Source organism: Bombina bombina, chromosome 2 (genome assembly GCF_027579735.1).
Source record: "Bombina bombina isolate aBomBom1 chromosome 2, aBomBom1.pri, whole genome shotgun sequence".
NCBI lineage: Eukaryota > Metazoa > Chordata > Amphibia > Anura > Bombinatoridae > Bombina > Bombina bombina.
Window position 1 is genome coordinate 700,859,821 of NC_069500.1, and position 19,989 is coordinate 700,879,809.

A 19,989-nucleotide genomic window follows, 5' to 3' on the forward strand; every position below is an offset into this window, starting at 1 on the left:
ACGAATGACGGTTCCTTTAAGGGACGTCATCCAAGATGGCGTCCCTCGAATTCCGATTGGCTGATAGGATTCTATCAGCCAATCGGAATTAAGGTAGGAATTTTCTGATTGGCTGATGGAATCAGCCAATCAGAATATAGTTCAGTCCGATTGGCTGATCCAATCAGCCAATCAGATTGAGCTCGCATTCTATTGGCTGATCGGAACAGCCAATAGAATGCGAGCTCAATCTGATTGGCTGATTGGATCAGCCAATCGGATTGAACTATATTCTGATTGGCTGATTCCATCAGCCAATCAGAAAATTCCTACCTTAATTCCGATTGGCTGATAGAATCCTATCAGCCAATCGGAATTCGAGGGACGCCATCTTGGATGACGTCCCTTAAAGGAACCGTCATTCGTCGTCTAGTCGTCGGAAGAAGAGGATGGATCCGCGCTGGAGGTCTTCAAGATGGAGCCGGTCGTCATCGGATGGAAGAAGATAGAAGATGCCGCTTGGAGAAGATGTTTGCCGGTCCGGATGTCCTCTTCTTGCCGGATAGGAGGAAGACTTTGGACCCTCTTCTGGACTTCTTCAGTGGATGTCTAGCCCCCGCTTGGGTTGGATGAAGATCTTGGAGCCAGGACGGATCGGTGAACCTGGCATGGTGAAGACAAGGTAGGAAGATCATCAGGGGGGTAGTGTTAGGTTTATTTAAGGGGGGTTTGGGTTAGATTAGGGGTATGTGGGTGGTGGGTTGTAATGTTGGGGGGGGGTATAGTATGTTTTTTTTTACAGGCAAAAGAGCTGAAATTCTTGGGGCATGCCCCGCAAAGGGCCCTGTTCAGGGCTGGTAAGGTAAAAGAGCTTGTAATATTTGTATTTTAGAATAGGGTAGGGAATTTTTTATTTTGGGGGGCTTTGTTATTTTATTAGGGGGCTTAGAGTAGGTGTAATTAGTTTAAAATTGTTGTAATATTTTTCTTATGTTTGTAAATATTTTATTATTTTCTGTAACTTAGTTCTTTTTTATTTTTTGTACTTTAGATAGTTTATTTAATGTTATTTATTTGTAGCAATTGTGTTTAATTAATTTATTGATAGTGTAGTGTTAGGTTAATTGTAGGTAATTGTAGGTAGTTTATTTAATTATTTTATTGATAGGGTAGTGTTAGGTTTAATTATATCTTAGGTTAGGATTTATTTTACAGGTAAATTTGTAATTATTTTAACTAGGTAACTATTAAATAGTTCTTAACTATTTAATAGCTATTGTACCTGGTTAAAATAATTACAAAGTTGCCTGTAAAATAAATATTAATCCTAAAATAGCTATAATATAATTATAATTTATATTGTAGCTATATTAGGATGTATTTTACAGGTAAGTATTTAGCTTTAAATAGGAATTATTTATTTAATAAGAGTTAATTTATTTCGTTAGATAAAAATTATATTTAACTTAGGGGGGTGTTAGTGTTAGGGTTAGACTTAGCTTTAGGGGTTAATACATTTATTAGAATAGCGGTGAGCTCCGGTCGGCAGATTAGGGGTTAATAATTGAAGGTAGGTGTCGGCGATGTTAGGGAGGGCAGATTAGGGGTTAATACTATTTATGATAGGGTTAGTGAGGCGGATTAGGGGTTAATAACTTTATTATAGTAGCGCTCAGGTCCGCTCGGCAGATTAGGGGTTAATAAGTGTAGGTAGGTGTCGGCGACGTTGTGGGGGGCAGATTAGGGGTTAATAAATATAACATAGGGGTCGGCGATGTTAGGGGTAGCAGATTAGGGGTACATAGGGATAACGTAGGTGGCGGCGATTTGCGGTCGGAAGATTAGGGGTTAATTATTTTAAGTAGCTTGCGGCGACGTTGTGGGGGGCAAGTTAGGGGTTAATAGATATAATACAGGGGTCGGCGGTGTTAGGGGCAGCAGATTAGGGGTACATAAGTATAACGTAGGTGGCGGTCGGCAGATTAGGGGTTAAAAATTTTAATCGAGTGGCGGCGATGTGGGGGGACCTCGGTTTAGGGGTACATAGGTAGTTTATGGGTGTTAGTGTACTTTAGGGTACAGTAGTTAAGAGCTTTATAAACCGGCGTTAGCCAGAAAGCTCTTAACTCCTGCTATTTTCAGGCGGCTGGAATCTTGTCGTTAGAGCTCTAACGCTCACTGCAGAAACGACTCTAAATACCAGCGTTAGAAAGATCCCATTGAAAAGATAGGCTACGCAAATGGCGTAGGGGGATCTGCGGTATGGAAAAGTCGCGGCTGAAAAGTGAGCGTTAGACCCTTTAATCACTGACTCCAAATACCAGCGGGCGCCCAAAACCAGCGTTAGGAGCCTCTAACGCTGGTTTTGACGGCTACCGCCGAACTCTAAATCTAGGCCTCAGTGTGCTGAGGGTTTAAAAGTCCTAAAATGCCAACTAGATCTACTGTGCATGGTAGCATTCTAAAATACTAGTAATCCCCGCTGGTAAATAAGACGTGTATAGTAGACCTGCGTAAATTAATTAATTTCTATTTTACTTCAGTTAATAGGGTCATTACATTCCTTACCTTTCGCAGATGAGCAGAATCCCTGTTTGCTTTATTGATGATTTTAATAGTAACCTAGAAGTATAAATTATATGTGTAATTATATAGTGCATGGTTTATTCTGAGAAGGGGATTTTACCGTGTCAAAGCTGGATTTTGAAAATGTCATTTTGAATTACTTCCATAAACTTTAACTACCATATAAGAAAAAAAAACACTTATAAATGCTGCCAGCTGCAGGCAGTTACTTCGGCAGCACTGCTATAAAAGGCAGCCTCACAAACCACATTGTGGATCTACCAGTCTGTTAATGCCTCTGACCTTGACTGAGTTCCTCATTACTTAATTTGGCTAGCCTCCTGACTACTCTATTGGATTTCCCTTTTGTTTGATGAAAAATAGGACTGCTACTCTGGTATACTAAACTTGGCTTGACTTACTACTCCAATAGATTCTACCTGTATTTGTTGACTTATCAAACTGCTCTCAGGTATCTGACTCTCAGCTTGTCTCCTGGCTTTTCTCTCATCACCAGCTTGTCACTGCTACCTGTTATCCTGTATCACCATCCTGTCAATCAGCCAATAGGATTGAGCTCACATTCTATTGGCTGTTCCAATCAGTCAATAGAATGTGAGCTCAATCCTATTGGCTGATTGGATCAGCCAATAGGATTGAAGCTCAATCCTATTGGCTGATTGCATCAGCCAATAGGATTTTTTCTACCTTAATTCCGATTGGCTGATAGAATTCTATCAGCCAATCGTAATCTAAGGGATGCCATCTTGGATGACATCACTTAAAGGTACCTTCATTCAGTAAGAAGACTCCAAATGAAGAGGATGCTCCGCGTCAGATATCTTGAAGATGGACCCGCTCCGTGCCGGATGGATGAAGATAGAAGATGCCGTCTGGATGAAGACTTCTGCCCGTCTGGAGGACCACTTCACCCGACTTGGATGAAGACTTCTCCCGGCTTCGTTGAGGACTTCGGCCCGGCTTGGATGAAGACGTCTCCGGGTAAGTCGATCTTCAGGGGGTTAGTGTTAGGTTTTTTTAAGGGTGTATTGGGTGGGTTTTATTTTTAGGTTAGGGTTTGGGCGGCAAAAGAGCTAACTGCCCTTTTAAGGGCAATGCCCATCCAAATGCCCTTTTCAGGGCAATGGGGAGCTTAGGTTTTTTTAGATAGTATTTTATTTGGGGGGTTGGTTGTGTAAGTGGTGGGTTTTACTGTTGGGGGGGTTGTTTGTATTTTTTTTTACAGGTAAACGAGCTGATTACTTTGGGGCAATGGCCCGCAAAAGGCCCTTTTAAGGGCTATTGGTAGTTTAGTTTAGGCTAGGGTTTTTTTTTATTTAGGGGGGGGGCTTTTTTATTTTAATAGGGCTATTAGATTAGGTGTAATTAGTTTAAATATATGTAATTTGTTTATTATTTTATGTAATTTAGTGGGGGGGTTTTGTACTTTAGCTAATTTAATTCAATTTAGGTAATTGTATTTAATTTAGTTAATTTATTTAATTATATTGTAGTGTTAGGTGTTAGTGTAACTTAGGTTAGGTTTTATTTTACAGGTACATTTGTATTTATTTTAACTAGGTAGTTATTAAATAGTTAATAACTATTTAATAACTATTCTACCTAGTTAAAATAAATACAAACTTGCCTGTAAAATAAAAATAAACCCTAAGCTAGCTACAATGTAACTATTAGTTATATTGTAGCTAGCTTAGGGTTTATTTTATAGGTAAGTATTTAGTTTCAAATAGGAATAATGTAGTTAATGATAGGAATATTTACTTAGATTTATTTAAATTATATTTAAGTTAGTGGGTGTTAGGGTTAGACTTAGGTTTAGGGGTTAATAACTTTAATATAGTGGCGGCGACGTTGGGGGCGGCAGATTAGGGGTTAATATATATAATGTAGGTGTCGGCGATGTTGGGGGCAGCAGATTAGGGGTTTATAAGTATAATGTAGGTGGCGGCGGTGTCCGGAGCGGCAGATTAGGGGTTAATAATATAATGTAGGTGTCGGCGATGTCGGGCGGCAGATTAGGGGTTAATAAGTGTAAGATTAGGGGTGTTTAGACTCGGGGTTCATGTTAGGGTGTTAGGTGTAGACATAACTTTTATTTCCCCATAGGAATCAATGGGGCTGCGTAACTGAGTTTTACGCTGCTTTTTTGCAGGTGTTAGACTTTTTTTCAGCCGGCTCTCCCTGTTGATTCCTATGGGGAAATCGTGCACAAGCACTTACGACCAGCTCACTGCTGACTTAAGCAGCGCTGGTATTGGAGTGCGGTAATGAGCAAACTTTTGCTCAACGCTCACTTCTGGTCTTTTAACGACGGGTTTCTGAAAACTCGTAATACCAGCACTGTAGGTAAGTAAGCGGTGAGGGAAAACTGCTCGTTAGCACTGCACAGCTAAAAAAGAAAAACTCGTAATCTATCCGATTATCCTTTATTGACGATCCATGGAAAACAAGGTGTAATAGCAACGAGTCAAACGTGTTTCATTAGATACTATGTAACTTTTTAATTTACTCTTATGATATATACATAAATAATGATATAGTTTGACTCTACTGGGTCTGCTGAAAACAATATATAATATATGTGGGTTTCTCACTCAAAAGTGTGTACAGCATCTAAAAACTAAATAACAGCTCAGCACATGGGTGGAAATCACTTTGAAGTTAGGGGTTAAAACAGATACAAAATCTAGATAGAATAAACAAATAATATAATCTTAAAGGTTACCTGCGATTCAAATATTGGACATAAAAATAGGTTGTTGTTATTAATAATCAATATGTACATTTTATATATATATATATATATATATATATATATAGATATGATATATTAATATATTCTATAACATTTAAATCTCTAAATTTCTTCCTGTTTCTAAGCCACTATAGACAGCCTCTTAATCACATGCTTTTTTATTTGCTTTTCAATAAAAATGCATCACATGGCAGCAACTCAATGCATTTAGGCATCTAGACGTGGTGAACACGACTTGCTGAAGTTCAAACCGAGCATCAGAATTGGGAAGAAAGGGGGTTACTTTGAACGTGGCATGGTTGTTGATGCCAGACGGGCTGGTCTGAGTATTTAAAAAACTGCTGATCTACACAACCATCTCTAGGGTTTACAGAGAATTGTCCCAAAACAAGAAAATATCCAGTGAGTGGCAGTTGTGTGGATGGCAATACCTTGTTGATGACAGAGGTCAGAGGAGAATGGGCAGACTGATTTGAGATGATAGAAAGGCAACAGTAACTCAAATAACCACTCGTTATAACCAAGGTATGCAGAATACCATCTCTGAACGCACAACACGTCGAACCTTGAAGCAGATATATATATATATATATATATATATAGCTGTTGCTATAAGCATGTGACAGAAAAAGTATGATAGAACCAAACCACTACATACTAATCCTAATATGCAGGTATGACAGCATGCCTACCTCATAATCTCTTGCTTCACTTGTGTTGTATTATGAGCTGTTTCCCTGACTTACAAAGAGCACCTGAAGGAAAAAAAGATGTAAAAAACAGAAGTGACGCCCCTTCACTTTATTTCTATAATACCCCTTAAATAAGTGGCCTAATTTATGTTATTTAGTCCTCCCCTTATCCCTGTTCAATTACATAAAAAGTCAGGGATCTGTAAAAAAATAAATCAATAAAGTCAGATTAATTTTTCCACACAGAAAATTGCTGCGAGAAGTAGGATGTCTATGAAGCCAGAAATAAAACGTTTTCAGTGGGCAATGAAGATCGGTTAAAAGTTTCAATCAAGATCAAAGAAACAACCTGACAGTGTTGGAACTAAGATTAAAATGGGCCTGTTGATTAATTAATGGGGAATATTGTAGAGGGGAGCCTTCCAGAGGTGGAAGTTAATACTTTTGTCAGTCTGAAGCTGGTATACATTTTATTATACCACAGAATGATCACATTTTGCATTTTTGCAAAAAGAAATGTCTAGTCCACAATTCCTAACACTTCTCTTTATTTGATGATCCTTAGAAGCTTTCATATCTTGTAATAAAATAGAAATGATTCTACCTTTTGAGACTACAGTCCTTTTAAAAATGGAGTTCGTATTTTCCTACCTGTTATTTCTAGGCATGTCCATACATTTGGAATTTGGGATTCGTTTCACAAACAAATGCCAAATATGGCAGCAGCATCCGACTATTTTCGGCGCTGGATATATTAGTGTTAAACACACAAATATCTGTGCAAATCCACTTCCTGGAAATTATGTTTTCCAGAGTTAACTGTGTTTCCATTTCTCAGGTTTGGATTTGTTCTACTATCGCTGTTCCCTCTGTTCCAGACTTTATGGTCAAATATCTGACAACACTGCAGAGCCTCCCACAGTAGTAGCACTGTTAAAAGCTATTGCCTCATTCTCTTTTACAGTTGTTGCTATCTGGAATTATTGATGCTTGGGGAATTTGCAGGAGAAGAAAGAAACATAAAAATATCTACCACCTGTCTTCTATAAAATCTCAATTATTTGATCACCCCCACACGATAAAAATCTTCTGTCAGTCCCACAAGTTAAAGGGACACAGTACACAAAAATCTTCTATCAAAGTAAAACCTGATTAAATACAAATGTTAACTAATACACAAGTATCAAGTGTGTACATCAAAATAATCACCATTGGCTTATATGTTGTTCTACTATGTTCATTGGTGCTCATGATGAATATTAGCCAGAAGTACCTATTAAATAATAATCATTATCAGGAAGTAGCTATCAACCAATGAGCAGAGGCAGGAAGTGCCTATCAGTCAACGAGGATTATTAGGAAGTATTTTACTCTTAGAACCTCAGTATAAATTAAAAAAATAAAATCTTTTACTTCACTTATTTTTCGTGCTAATCAACACAGTTGTGTATGACAAAAAATATTGTCGGGTTAACTGTTTATAAAGTATTTGCTAGTGATAACTTTTACTGGCATTGTATATAGGAAATACAGATGTTCCTGGAGTATATTAGCTAAACAGCCTTCAATTCAAACAGTGGATTAAAAAAAAAAGTCAAGTAAAATAAAAAAAAGGTATAGGTCTCAATAAGAATGGAACAAGAATGGAATTTAAGCCACAGGGCTCCATTTATTAAGCAGTGAATGCTGCTTCAGAGCCCCATTGACAGCGCCTGCTAGCGGCCAATTGGCCGCCAGTGAGCAGGTGGGTGGCATTGCACAAGCATTTCACTAGTTTTTTTATTAATAAATCTACCCCTATGGGGCTCATTTATCAAGCTCCGGATGGAGCTTGAGGGCCTGTGTTTCTGGTGAACCTGCAGGCTCGCCAGAAACACCAGTTATGAAGCAGCGGTCTAAATCCGCAATTCAACCTGATCGCTCTCCATATTCAGCATTGCACCAGCAGCTCACAAGAGCTGCTGGTTCAACGCCGCCCCCTGCAGACTCGCGGCCAATCAACCACCAGCAGGGGGGTGTCAATCAACCCAATCGTACTCGATCGGGTTGAATTCTGGCGATGTCTGTCCACCTGCTCAGAGCAGGCGGACAGGTTATGGAGCAGCGGTCTTTGTGACCGCTGCTTCATAACTGCTGTTTCTGGCGAGTCTGAAGACTCACCAGAAACACGGGCCGTCAAGCTCCTTTCGGAGCTTGATAGATAGGCCCCTATGTCTTTAATATGACACCTAAATAGTGTTTGCTCTGTAAATGCATTGCTATAACATAGCAATAAAAAATGTTTGTACAATTCAAGAAGACTGATTGTCTTTTATTCAAGGTCTTTGCATATACAATGTGTGTGCTTATCAAGAGATGTCAGTTAATATTTTGGAATTGCATATATTTATACTGTCTGCAGTAATGTGCTGATTATTGTTGCAATTATGTATTTTTAAAATGTATCTTGTTGCTAATACATGTAATGATTTATTTAAATTGCAGAATTAAAAATACGCTACTGTTTCACCGTGATGCCTGTGATTATTGTTGTTTTTTTTCCCTTTAATATTTGCATTTGTTGGTATCCATTGCTTTTACAATAAAAAAAGGGTTATACTGGAGTTAAGAAGGTATTCAGATATGCTATTTCTCAGACGTTCCCCTTAGTGGTAGCAAATATCTTGTATTTCTCGTATCAGATCCTTGAAGGCTCACAGGATATATAAGCAACTGTGAGAAATGTTGCTTTCCCTATACTTTTTTCATAGCAGATTTATTATAAAGAGAAAAAAGGTAATCCAAAGCTGAGTCCAGGAAAAGGGAAAAACGATACACTCCAGTTCCAAACATAAAATGTAGAAAAAAGCCTTTATTTGATAGACATAGATTAAAACAGGTCACAAAATTATCTCTGCATAGAGAACTTGTACAAAGGGTCTGACCGGTTTCGGCACAAAGTGGCCGTAGTCATAGACTGATAGCAGGTGTTCAACAAAGAGCACCTGATATACCCGTTGGCCACTCCCCTAGTGGGAGTGGTGAAAAATAAAACCAGGTTAAAAACATACTAGTATCTCAAAGCAGTGCAGATGAGGGATTTAACATATATATATATATATAATACATGTATATGGGTATGGATAGAACAAATATATAAGGAAATAACTTAAACAAATAAGTAACAAGAGCAATGTGCTAAAATGTTACTAAGGATATCGGCAGAGTTATCAAAAAACAGTTAATTATGTACAGATGAGAATGCACATACATAGTTAAATAATGAAAATTAATGATGGCAGATACATAATTAAATAATGGAAATTCCATAAATATAAAGTACAAAAATAATAAAAGTACATATTTTAAATTACTAAAGTACTATATGGAATAGTTGGTTACTATATAACCATAAAAAATATTTCCACATAATCTAAAGCTGTCAATGGCATCCACATTAAACTGATATAGGCAACTCTATGCTAGTTGAATATTTACATAGGATAGTAATGCTCAAAAAACATAACCGCTATCTATGCCAAAAATTGATGATGTCAAATTCGGAATTGAAACCCCCAGGCAACAGGCTACCAAGCCTATGTATCCAATAAATCTCCTGTCTAGAGAGAATATGGAATACATTGCCCCCTCTTGGTGGTCTGGACACTTGTTCTATAGCCTGCCACCTGAGGGTTCCAACGTCTCCCGAATGGACTTCCAAAAAATGCTTAGATAAAGCAGAAACAGCCCTTTCCTGTGAGATATAAGAGAGATGCTCCCTAATTCGCTTGCCCACAGGTCTAGTGGTTCTGCCCACGTATTGTTTGTTACACTGGGTGCACTCAATAAGATATATGACATATTTGCTGCCACACTTAATGCAACCTCTAGTGTCAAATACTTCTGACGTTCGGGCTCAGGTAAATGTTTTGGAAACATACATGTGGTCACATGACTTACATGTTCTTTTGCCACACTTGTAAGTTCCCTTTACCTTCAGCCAGGAGCTACCACTATCTATCTGTGGTAGCATACTAGGGGACAAGATGTTACCCAAGGTTAAATTCCTTTTGTAAATAAAATTACAGCCATCATCCATAATTTTCCTTAGAACCGTGTCACCACGGAGAATAGGCAAATTCTTCTCAATTACCTTGCAAACTTTATTGAACTGATTAGAAAAGGCCGTAACCAGGGTAGGTTTAAACCTAGAAGAAGGATGATGCATCAATTTGTTTTCTTTTTGCCGGCCATGGACACTTTTTCTGTCCATAGCCGATACCTCAGAGAAGGCCCTGTTTATCAAATTCTTGGGATACCCCCTGTCTTTCAATCTAGATTTTAGTTCCTCACTCTCTTTAAGGAAATCCTCTTCCCGGGAACAATTTATTTTAATCCGCATGAATTGGCCTTTAGCAATGCCTTTGAAGACATGCCGAGGATGACTGCTTCTAGCATGCAACAGCGTGTTCCCAGAAATAGGCTTCCTATAAAGAGATGAGGACACCCCCCTAGTTAGAGCATCAGAACTAAGGGTCACATCCAAATAGTTAACACTGGTCTGATTCCACTCAAAGGTGAAACTCAGGCCCACACTGTTAGTGTTAAACGTGTCAACCAGCGATTTTACTTGATCTTTATTGCCTGACCAGATGACCAACAGGTCATCTATATAACGTAGATATTTAACAATATGCAGAGTATTGTCTCTATTACCTCCAAAGACATGGAACCTCTCCCACCAACCCATAAATAGGTTGGCATAGGAGGGGGCAAACTTAGCCCCCATGGCGGTTCCACGCCTCTGGAGGTAAAATTTTCCCTCGAACATAAAAAAGTTATGCTGGAGTAGAAAATGAACCGCTCTCAGCACAAACTCCCTATGCTCAAGGGAGAGATCAGTCTCCATTCTCAAAAAGTAAGATACTGCTTTTAGGCCACACTCGTGAGGTATAGAGGAGTACAAGGACACAGCGTTGATGGTAATCCAGCTGTATCCTGACTCCCAAATCACGTCTTCAAGTCTAGAGAGCACATGAGTTGTGTCTTTAACAAAACTTGGCAACTTTTGAACCAGGGGTTGAAGGAATTGGTCCACCCATTTGGACAGAGGTTCCAATAAGGAGCCAATCCCTGCCACTATTGGCCTACCTTGTACATCTACTAGGCTCTTATGGACCTTTGGAAAGAGGTGGAAGATGGGCACCACAGGACTATCGACCATTAGACAATCATATGTCTGTTCATCAAAAATGCCCATCTCCACCCCATCATCCAAAAGGTCCCTAAGAATAGCTCTGTACTGCATTGTGGGATCCCTGGCTAGTTCCATATAGGCCTCAGGATCTTCAAGTTGTCTTAAGGCCTCCTTAATGTACATGTCTTTATCCAGCAAGACCACACTGCCCCCTTTGTCAGACTGACGTATAACCACCTCCTTATTGTTCTGTAGGGTCGCTACTGCTTCTCTTTCTAGTCTAGACAAATTAGAGTAACGGTCTAATTTACTGGATTTATCCAGTGCAGTGAGATCTTCAATGACTCTTTTATGAAAAACTTCCAGGCCTTTACCCCTAGTTTGCAACGGATAAAAGTTTGACCTAGATTTCAAATTGTATTGATGGTAGTTGGTTTGCGAGGTAGTTAATCTCGCCTCCTGTGTACCACCCAAATCTTCTAAGTCTGTTAGAGCACAGACATCATTGAATGATAAGTCAGCTTGACTCCTCTCTTGATCATGTGTATTTGAAGCATCAGGTACGCTGTCAGTAGATGTTGAGAAGAACTTCCTCAGGGTAAGATCCCTTACCATTTTATTTACATCCAATATAGTCTGGAATAGATCAAAGTCCCTAGATGGGACAAAGTTAAGACCATATCCCAGGACTTTTCTCTCAACATCAGTTATCTGGTAGGAGGATAAATTAATTACCGAAAAATCATTCACTGATATCTGTGCCCCCTGGTACTCCTATTCTCTCTCACTGGGTACCTCTGAAACTGGGCATCTGTTTCCTCTTTCCTCTGTGAATAGCCTCTCCCTCCCCCTCTGGGTTGTTTCTGTGCCCACTGAAAAACCTGCGTATTGGGTCCCATATCACTGGTCATAGACTCCCTAGTGATACTAGGTTGGGAATAATGAGACCGACCTCTTCTCTGTCTACCTCTCCCACCCCTCTTAGGGATGGTTCCCACATCAGCCCCCTTAGGTTCTTTCAGAATACTTTTAGGTAAAGAGTTGTGTACAGTATTCTCCAATAATTCAGATATCTCTCCCTCAGAGGCTGAGCCTGCCTCATCATCAAAACTGGATGCAAATCTATCTTCATCGGTATGCTCAGGCTCTGAGTCAGAGAATACAACCTGTTTGGATCCAATCACTCTGTTGGGTTTCTTATTCACCTTATTAGGTTTAAAAGATGGAGTAGCCTGTCCCACACTCTGAGCCATGGATTTATTAGTAGTTTGTGACCAAGCTCTACCTCTCTGTCTTTTACGCCACATGTAAACCATGCCATTGCTATAATCTTTTTGGTCACGTATGTATTTAGAGTGCTTAATGTGGATAATTAATTTCTTAGATTCTTCCATAACATTCTTGAGTATAGCATCATATTCTGGATAGACATTACACAATTTATATTTATTCATATCACCCTGCAAAGCAGTTATCTTATTCTTGACCTCTGCCAATAATGAATCCTTATATTCAATTAATAAGGATATAAGTTTAAGTGAGCAGTCTGTTAAAGCTTGGTTCCATCTTTCTATGAATCCAGGGTCCTTTACATCATAGGTAGGAAATTTATTAATCCTTAGACCTCTTGGAATCATTTTCATGCTAATATATTTAGTTAGAATCCATTTGTCCCACTTGAGCTTTTGTTCTTTTTTCTTTAGATTCTCTAGATCAAAAAAGAAATCTCCCAAAACAGTGTTAGGTTTTTAACCTGGTTTTATTTTTCACCACTCCCACTAGGGGAGTGGCCAACAGGTATATCAGGTGCTCTTTGTTGAACACCTGCTATCATTCTATGACTACGGCCACTTTGTGCCGAAACCGGTCAGACCCTTTGTACAAGTTCTCTATGCAGAGATAATTTTGTGACCTGTTTTAATCTATGTCTATCAAATAAAGGCTTTTTTCTACATTTTATATTTGGAACTGGAGTGTATCGTTTTTCCCTTTTCCTGGACTCAGCTTTGGATTACCTTTTTTCTCATATATCTCTGTGGAGTACAGGGACTCCATTTCCGTTTGGCTTCTCCGGGCCGATTTGGGCTCCAGCTGACTCTGCTGACTCTGTCTGATTGGAGGAGGAGTGTGCTACTGTGAGAGGCTGAGCAGTGTTTTTCCGGCACCAAGCTGTATGTGCTGCACCCAGTGTTGAGGATTACAACTCGATATTACCTCTCTACAGATCCCCGGTATTGTGAGTACAAATTTGCTCCTTTGGCTCTGTTGTTTTTTGCCTCATGACTGTTTGACTTATTTGGCTCATTGGAGCTTGGGACCTGGCAGTATCCTATCCGCTTACCGCTAATAGCTTTACAGCACACACAGTAGCTGCCAGGATGTTCTGATATATCTATCTTCCTGTTGGTATTCTGCGGTAGCGGTTTATTTGGAGATTTTACTGCATTTGATTTCATGATTCACTTACCTCTTTGCTATCGATTGCAGAAGTGAGAAGCAGGCAGTGTGTGAAAAAGTAACTGGCACAGTGATCTCTGTTTTGGGACTTGCAGTTACTATTTGACTTTACACAATTAGCGCTGCCTTAACAGTTATCAGAAAATGTCTCTTTGCCTATAAGCTCTAAGTCTGTGCAAATTCTACAGAAAGTATCCCTATCCTGGGTCTATTAGGGGACTGTTTTGGATGTGTTCATACATTGAGGATCCTATAACACTGCATGCCGCGAAGGTGGCAGCCTCCCTTAGCACACTTTACACACCTGAACTCAGTATCTGTGAGCACAGTTTGTTGCTCATTTCTTTCTTTGTTATTATAAAGACGTTCATAGAATTTATGCCTATTTGCTTACCTGTAACATTATCAATTTTTCTAAAGTCATCTACAACCGCAAAAGTTGTTAATATTTTATATTGTATTTTTTTTTTTACTTCAATTTTAAAATGAACGTTGGCGTCTTGTCTCTGCAGCAATAGAGCTGTAGGACTTGTTCTTATGTATTGTTTACTAATCATGCTATTTTCATTTGAACTTTTAAAAGCTTTTACTTAGCTTTTACATATAAGTAGCTGTGCACATTTAATAGAAGTTGGGGCTGAAGCACAGAGTATTGATGACATATACTCTGTCCAGGGTGTACAGGTACTTTCTCTCATTTAAATCCCAGAGCATGGCCTGTCCATTCTTGCCACCAGATGCGCACAATGAACAATCAGGGGACACTGTCACAGTGTTCAAGTATCCACTGTGCCCAGTGTGATTTGTCTTCAGTTTGCAGTTGGCCAAATTCCAGACCTTCATTATCTTGTATAAGCCATAGGATACGATTGGATTGCTGCTGTTTGGGGAAAATCGGACATAACATCCACCCAGAGTGAGATTCTTCCTGTATGTATCTTCGGTGTATTTGCACACTCCCGTTGTGTTCCATGGTTTGATGGTCTTGTCACAGGATCCAGACATGATCTGGCAGTTGTCAGCAGAGAAAGCTACGCTCAGGACGTCCTTTTGTGACCATCAAAGTGCTGTGTTGTGGTGCCAGTGGTAAGATGCAGAGTGCCATCCCAGGAACAAGAGAGGGCAAACTGCCTATCTGATGAAATGACCACATCACTGGCAAAGAGAATCCACACATGGCATGCTGAGGAACACCATAGTTTGTCTCATCATGTGTCACTTTCCACATAATAACTGTTTTATCCCGGGAAGAGCTGAGGATCATATCTGGGAGTGGTAGCTATCTATCGGCTAGATTTAGAGTTTTGTCGGTAAAGACCTGCGTAGCTAACACAGCTTTTTTTCCTACCGCTGCTTCCAAACAACGCTGGTATTGAGAGTTGTCTGAGGGGCTGCGTTAGGCTCAAAAAAGGGTGCGTTGAGCCGAATTTACCGCCACTTCAACTCTCAATACCAGCGTTGCTTACGGTAGCAGTAAGCTGGCAAAACGTGCTCGTGCACGATTCCCCCATAGGAAACAATGGGGCAGTTTGGGCTGAAAAAAACCTAACACCTGCAAAAAAAGCAGCGTTAAGCTCCCAACGCAGCCCCATTGTTTCCTATAGGGAAACAGTTTCTAAGTCTGCACCTAACACCCTAACATGAACCCCGAGTCTAAACACCCCTAACCTTACACTTATTAACCCCTAATCTGCCGCCCCCGCTATCGCTGACACCTGCATTATATTATTAACCCCTAATCTGCCGCTCGACACCGCCACAACCTACATTATACCTATGTACCCCTAATCTGCTGCCCCTAACATCGCCGACACCTATATTATATTTATTAACCCCTAATCTGCCCCCCCAACGTCGCCGCTACCTTACCTACACTTATTAACCCCTAATCTGCCAACCGGACCTCGCCGCTACTCTAATAAAGTTATTAACCCCTAAACCACCACACTCCTGCCTCGCAAACCCTATAATAAATAGTTTTAACCCCTAATCTGCCCCCCCAACATCGCCGCCACCTAACTTCAAGTATTAACCCCTAATCTGCCAACCGGACCTTGCCGCTACTATAATAAATGTATTAACCCCTAAAGCTAAGGCTAACCCTAACCCTAACACCCCCCTAAATTAAATATAATTTTAATCTAATGAAATAAATTAACTCTTATTAACTAAAGTATTCCTATTTAAAACTAAATACTTACCTGTAAAATAAACCCTAATATATCTACAATATAACGAATAATTATATTGTAGCTATTTTAGGATTTATATTTATTTTACAGGCAACTTTGTATTTATTTTAAATAGGTACAATAGCTATTAAATAGTTAATAACTATTTAATAGCTACCTAGTTAAAATAATTACAAAATTACTTGTAAAATAAATCCTAACCTAAGTTACAATTAAACCTAACACTACACTATCAATAAATTAATTAAATAAATTACCTACAATTACATACAATTAAATAAACTAAACTAAATTACAAAAAAACCAAAACACTAAATTACAAAAAATAAAAAAAGATTACAAGAATATTAGGCTAATTACACCTACTCTAAGCCCCCTAATAAAAAAAAAAGCCCCCCAAAATAATAAAGTTCCCTACCCTATTCTAAATTAAAAAGTTACCAGCTCTTTTACCAGCCCTTAAAAGGGCTTTTTGCGGGGCATGCCCCAAAGTAATCCGCTCTTTTGCCTGTAAAAAAAAATACAACCCCCCCAACATTAAAACCCACCACCCACATACCCCTACTCTAACCCAAACCCCCCTTAAATAAACCTAACTCTACCCCCCTGAAGATCTCCCTACCTTGAGTTGTCTTCACCCAGCCGGGCCAAAGTCTTCATCCGATGGGGAAGAAGAGGACATCCAGACCGGCAGAAGTCTTCATCCTATCCAGGAAGAAGAGGACATCCGGACCGGCAGACATCTTCATCCAAGCGGCATCTTCTATCTTCATCCATCCAGAGCGGAGCGGAGCCATCTTCTTCCAGCCGACGCGGATCCATTCTCTTCAACCGACCGGCGTCCCTCAAATTTTACTACCTTAATTCCGATTGGCAGATAGAATCCTATCAGCCAATCGGAATTCAAGGGACGCCATCTTGGATGACGTAATTTAAAGGAACCTTCATTCGGCGAGTAGGCGTCGGTTGAAGAGGATGGATCCGCGTCGGCTGGAAGAAGATCGCTCCACTCCGGATGGATGAAGATAGAAGATGCCGCTTGGATGAAGATGTCTGCCGGTCCGGATGTCCTCTTCTGCCCGGATAGGATGAAGACTTCTGCCGGTCTGGATGTCCTCTTCTGCCCCATCGGATGAAGACTTTGGCCCGGCTGGGTGAAGACGACTCAAGGTAGGGAGATCTTCAGAGGGGTAGTGTTAGGTTTATTTAAGGGGGGTTTGTGTTAGAGTAGGGGTATGTGGGTGGTCGGTTTTAATGTTGGGGGGGTGTATTTTTTTTTACAGTCAAAAGAGCTGATTACTTTGGGGCATGCCCCACAAAAAGCCCTTTTAAGGGCTGGTAAAAGAGCTGGTTACTTTTTAATTTAGAATAGGGTAGGGACCTTTATTATTTTGGGGGGCTTTTTTATTTTATTAGGGGGCTTAAAGTAGGTGTAATTAGCCTAATATTCTTGTAATCTTTTTTTATTTTTTGTAATTTAGTGGGTTTTTTTTTTTAAATTTAGATTAGTTTATTTGTATGTAATTGAAGGTAAATTATTTAATTAATTTATTGATAGTGTAGTGTTAGGTTTAATTATAACTTAGATTAGGATTTATTTTACAGGTAATTTTGTAATTATTTTAACTAGGTAGCTATTAAATAGTTAATAACTATTTAATAGCTATTGTACCTAGTTAAAATAAATACAAAGTTGCCTGTAAAATAAATATAAATCCTAAAATAGCTACAATATAATTATTAATTATATTGTAGCTATATTAGGGTTTATTTTACAGGTAAGTATTTAGTTTTAAATAGGAATACTTTAGTTAATAAGATTTAATTTATTTCGTTAGATTAAAATTATATTTAACTTAGGGGGGTGTTAGGCTTAGGGTTAGACATAGCTTTAGGGTTAATACATTTATTATAGTAGCGGCGAGGTCCGGTCGGCAGATTAGGGGTTAATACTTGAAGTTAGGTGGCGGCGATGTTAGGGAGGGCAGATTAGGGGTTAATACTATTTATTATAGTGTTTGCGAGGCGGGAGTGCGGCGGTTTAGGGATTAATACATTTATTATAGTAGCGGCGAGGTCCGGTTGGCAGATTAGGGGTTAATAAGTGTAGGTAAGGTAGCGGCGACGTTGGGGGGGGCAGATTAGGGGTTAATAAATATTTGTAGGTGTCGGCGATGTTAGGGGCAGCAGATTAGGGGTTCATAGGGATAATGTAGGTGGCGGCGATGTGCGGTCGGCAGATTAAGGGTTAAAAATATTTATTATAGTTGCGGCGATGTGGGGGGACCTTGGTTTAGGAGTACATAGGTAGTTTATGGGTGTTAGTGTACTTTAGAGCACTGTAGTTAAGAGCTTTATAAACCGGCGTTAGCCCATAAAGCTCTTAACTACTGACTTTTTTTGGCGGTAGGAGTCTTGTCGGTAGAGGGTCTACCGCTCACTTCAGCCAAGACTCTAAATACCGGCATTAGGAAGATCCCATTGAAAAGATAGGATACGCAATTGGCGTAAGGGGATCTGCGGTATGGAAAAGTCGCGGCTTGAAAGTGAGCGTTAGACCCTTTCCTGCCTGACTCTAAATACCAGTGGGCAGTCAAAAGCAGCGTTAGGACCCCTTAACACTGCTTTTGACGGCTAACACAGAACTCTAAATCTTGGCGTATGGAACTTAGCCATTATGGCCATTAAGGGTCCCCCGAAAAGTCATCTGCTCCTTCATGGTCATTATTTGACGCTCCACTTGAAGAGGATGGAGAAGGATCACAGGAGCTTGGTCCGTAAAGGCTGGAGATAGCTCTGTTATTTATTTATTTTTCTAAATTATTTTTGAGGGTCAAATATTTGTACAAATGAAAGTAAATGACGTCTGGTATACAGTATTCACAATACAGGTACATAAAAACAATAAAAAAATGGCAACAACAAAAAAAGGATAAAAGCAGGTCTGTACATATACAAAAGAAAACAATACTAATTTTGCCAGGTGTACATTAAAAATTGAACCTCGAATTTCTCTTTTATAGAATGACTACCCCTCAACAAGCATTCAAGGCCTCTCTAAGACCTACATTTTTATATAAACTTAATAGAGGAAAATGAAATAGTAATACATTATACCACTCTTGGGTATCAGAAACATTAAAGGGACACTGAAGCCATTTTTTTTTTTCTTTTGTGATTCAAATAGAGCATGTAATTTTAAGCAACTTTCTAATTTACTCCTATTATCAATTTTTCTTTGTTCTCTTGCTATCTTTATTTAAAAAAGGATGCATCTAAGCTTTTTTTTCTTGGTTCAGAACTCTGGACAGCATTTTTTTATTGGTGGATGAATTATCCACCAATCAGCAAGGACAACCCAGGTTGTTCACCAAAAATGGGCCGGCATCTAAACTTACATTCTTGCATTTCAAATAAAGATACTTAGGCCTAGATTTGGAGTTCGGCGGTAAAAGGGCTGTTAACGCTCCGCAGGCTTTTTTCTGGCCGCACCATAAAATTAACTCTGGTATCGAGAGTTCAAACAAATGCTGCGTTAGGCTCCAAAAAAGGAGCGTAGAGCATTTTTACTGCAAATGCAACTCTCGATACCAGAGTTGCTTACGGACGCGGCCGGCCTCCAAAACGTGCTCGTGCACGATTCTCCCATAGGAAACAATGGGGCTGTTTGAGCTGAAAAAAAACCTAACACCTGCAAAAAAGCAGCCCCATTGTTTTCTATGGGGAAACACTTCCTACGTCTGCACCTAACACCCTAACATGTACCCCGAGTCTAAACACCCCTACCCTTACACTTATTAACCCATAATCTGCCGCCCCCGCTATCGCTGACCCCTGCATATTTTTTTTAACCCCTAATCTGCCGCTCCGTAAACCGCCGCCACCTACGTTATCCCTATGTACCCCTAATCTGCTGCCCTAACATCGCCGACCCCTATATTATATTTATTAACCCCTAATCTGCCCCCCTCAACGTCGCCGACACCTGCCTACACTTATTAACCCCTAATCTGCCGAGCGGACCTGAGCGCTACTATAATAAAGTTATGAACCCCTAACCCGCCTCACTAACCCTATCATAAATAGTATTAACCCCTAATCTGCCCTCCCTAACATCGCCGACACCTAACTTCAATTATTAACCCCTAATCT

General features: G+C 39.7%; 1 pseudogene; it reads right to left on the reverse strand.

The window, feature by feature from the left end:
• Positions 1-14,242: 14,242 nt before the first annotated feature.
• Positions 14,243-18,556, reverse strand: LOC128647222 (receptor of activated protein C kinase 1-like; annotated as a pseudogene).
• Between the last annotated feature and the right edge of the window lie 1,433 nt (positions 18,557-19,989).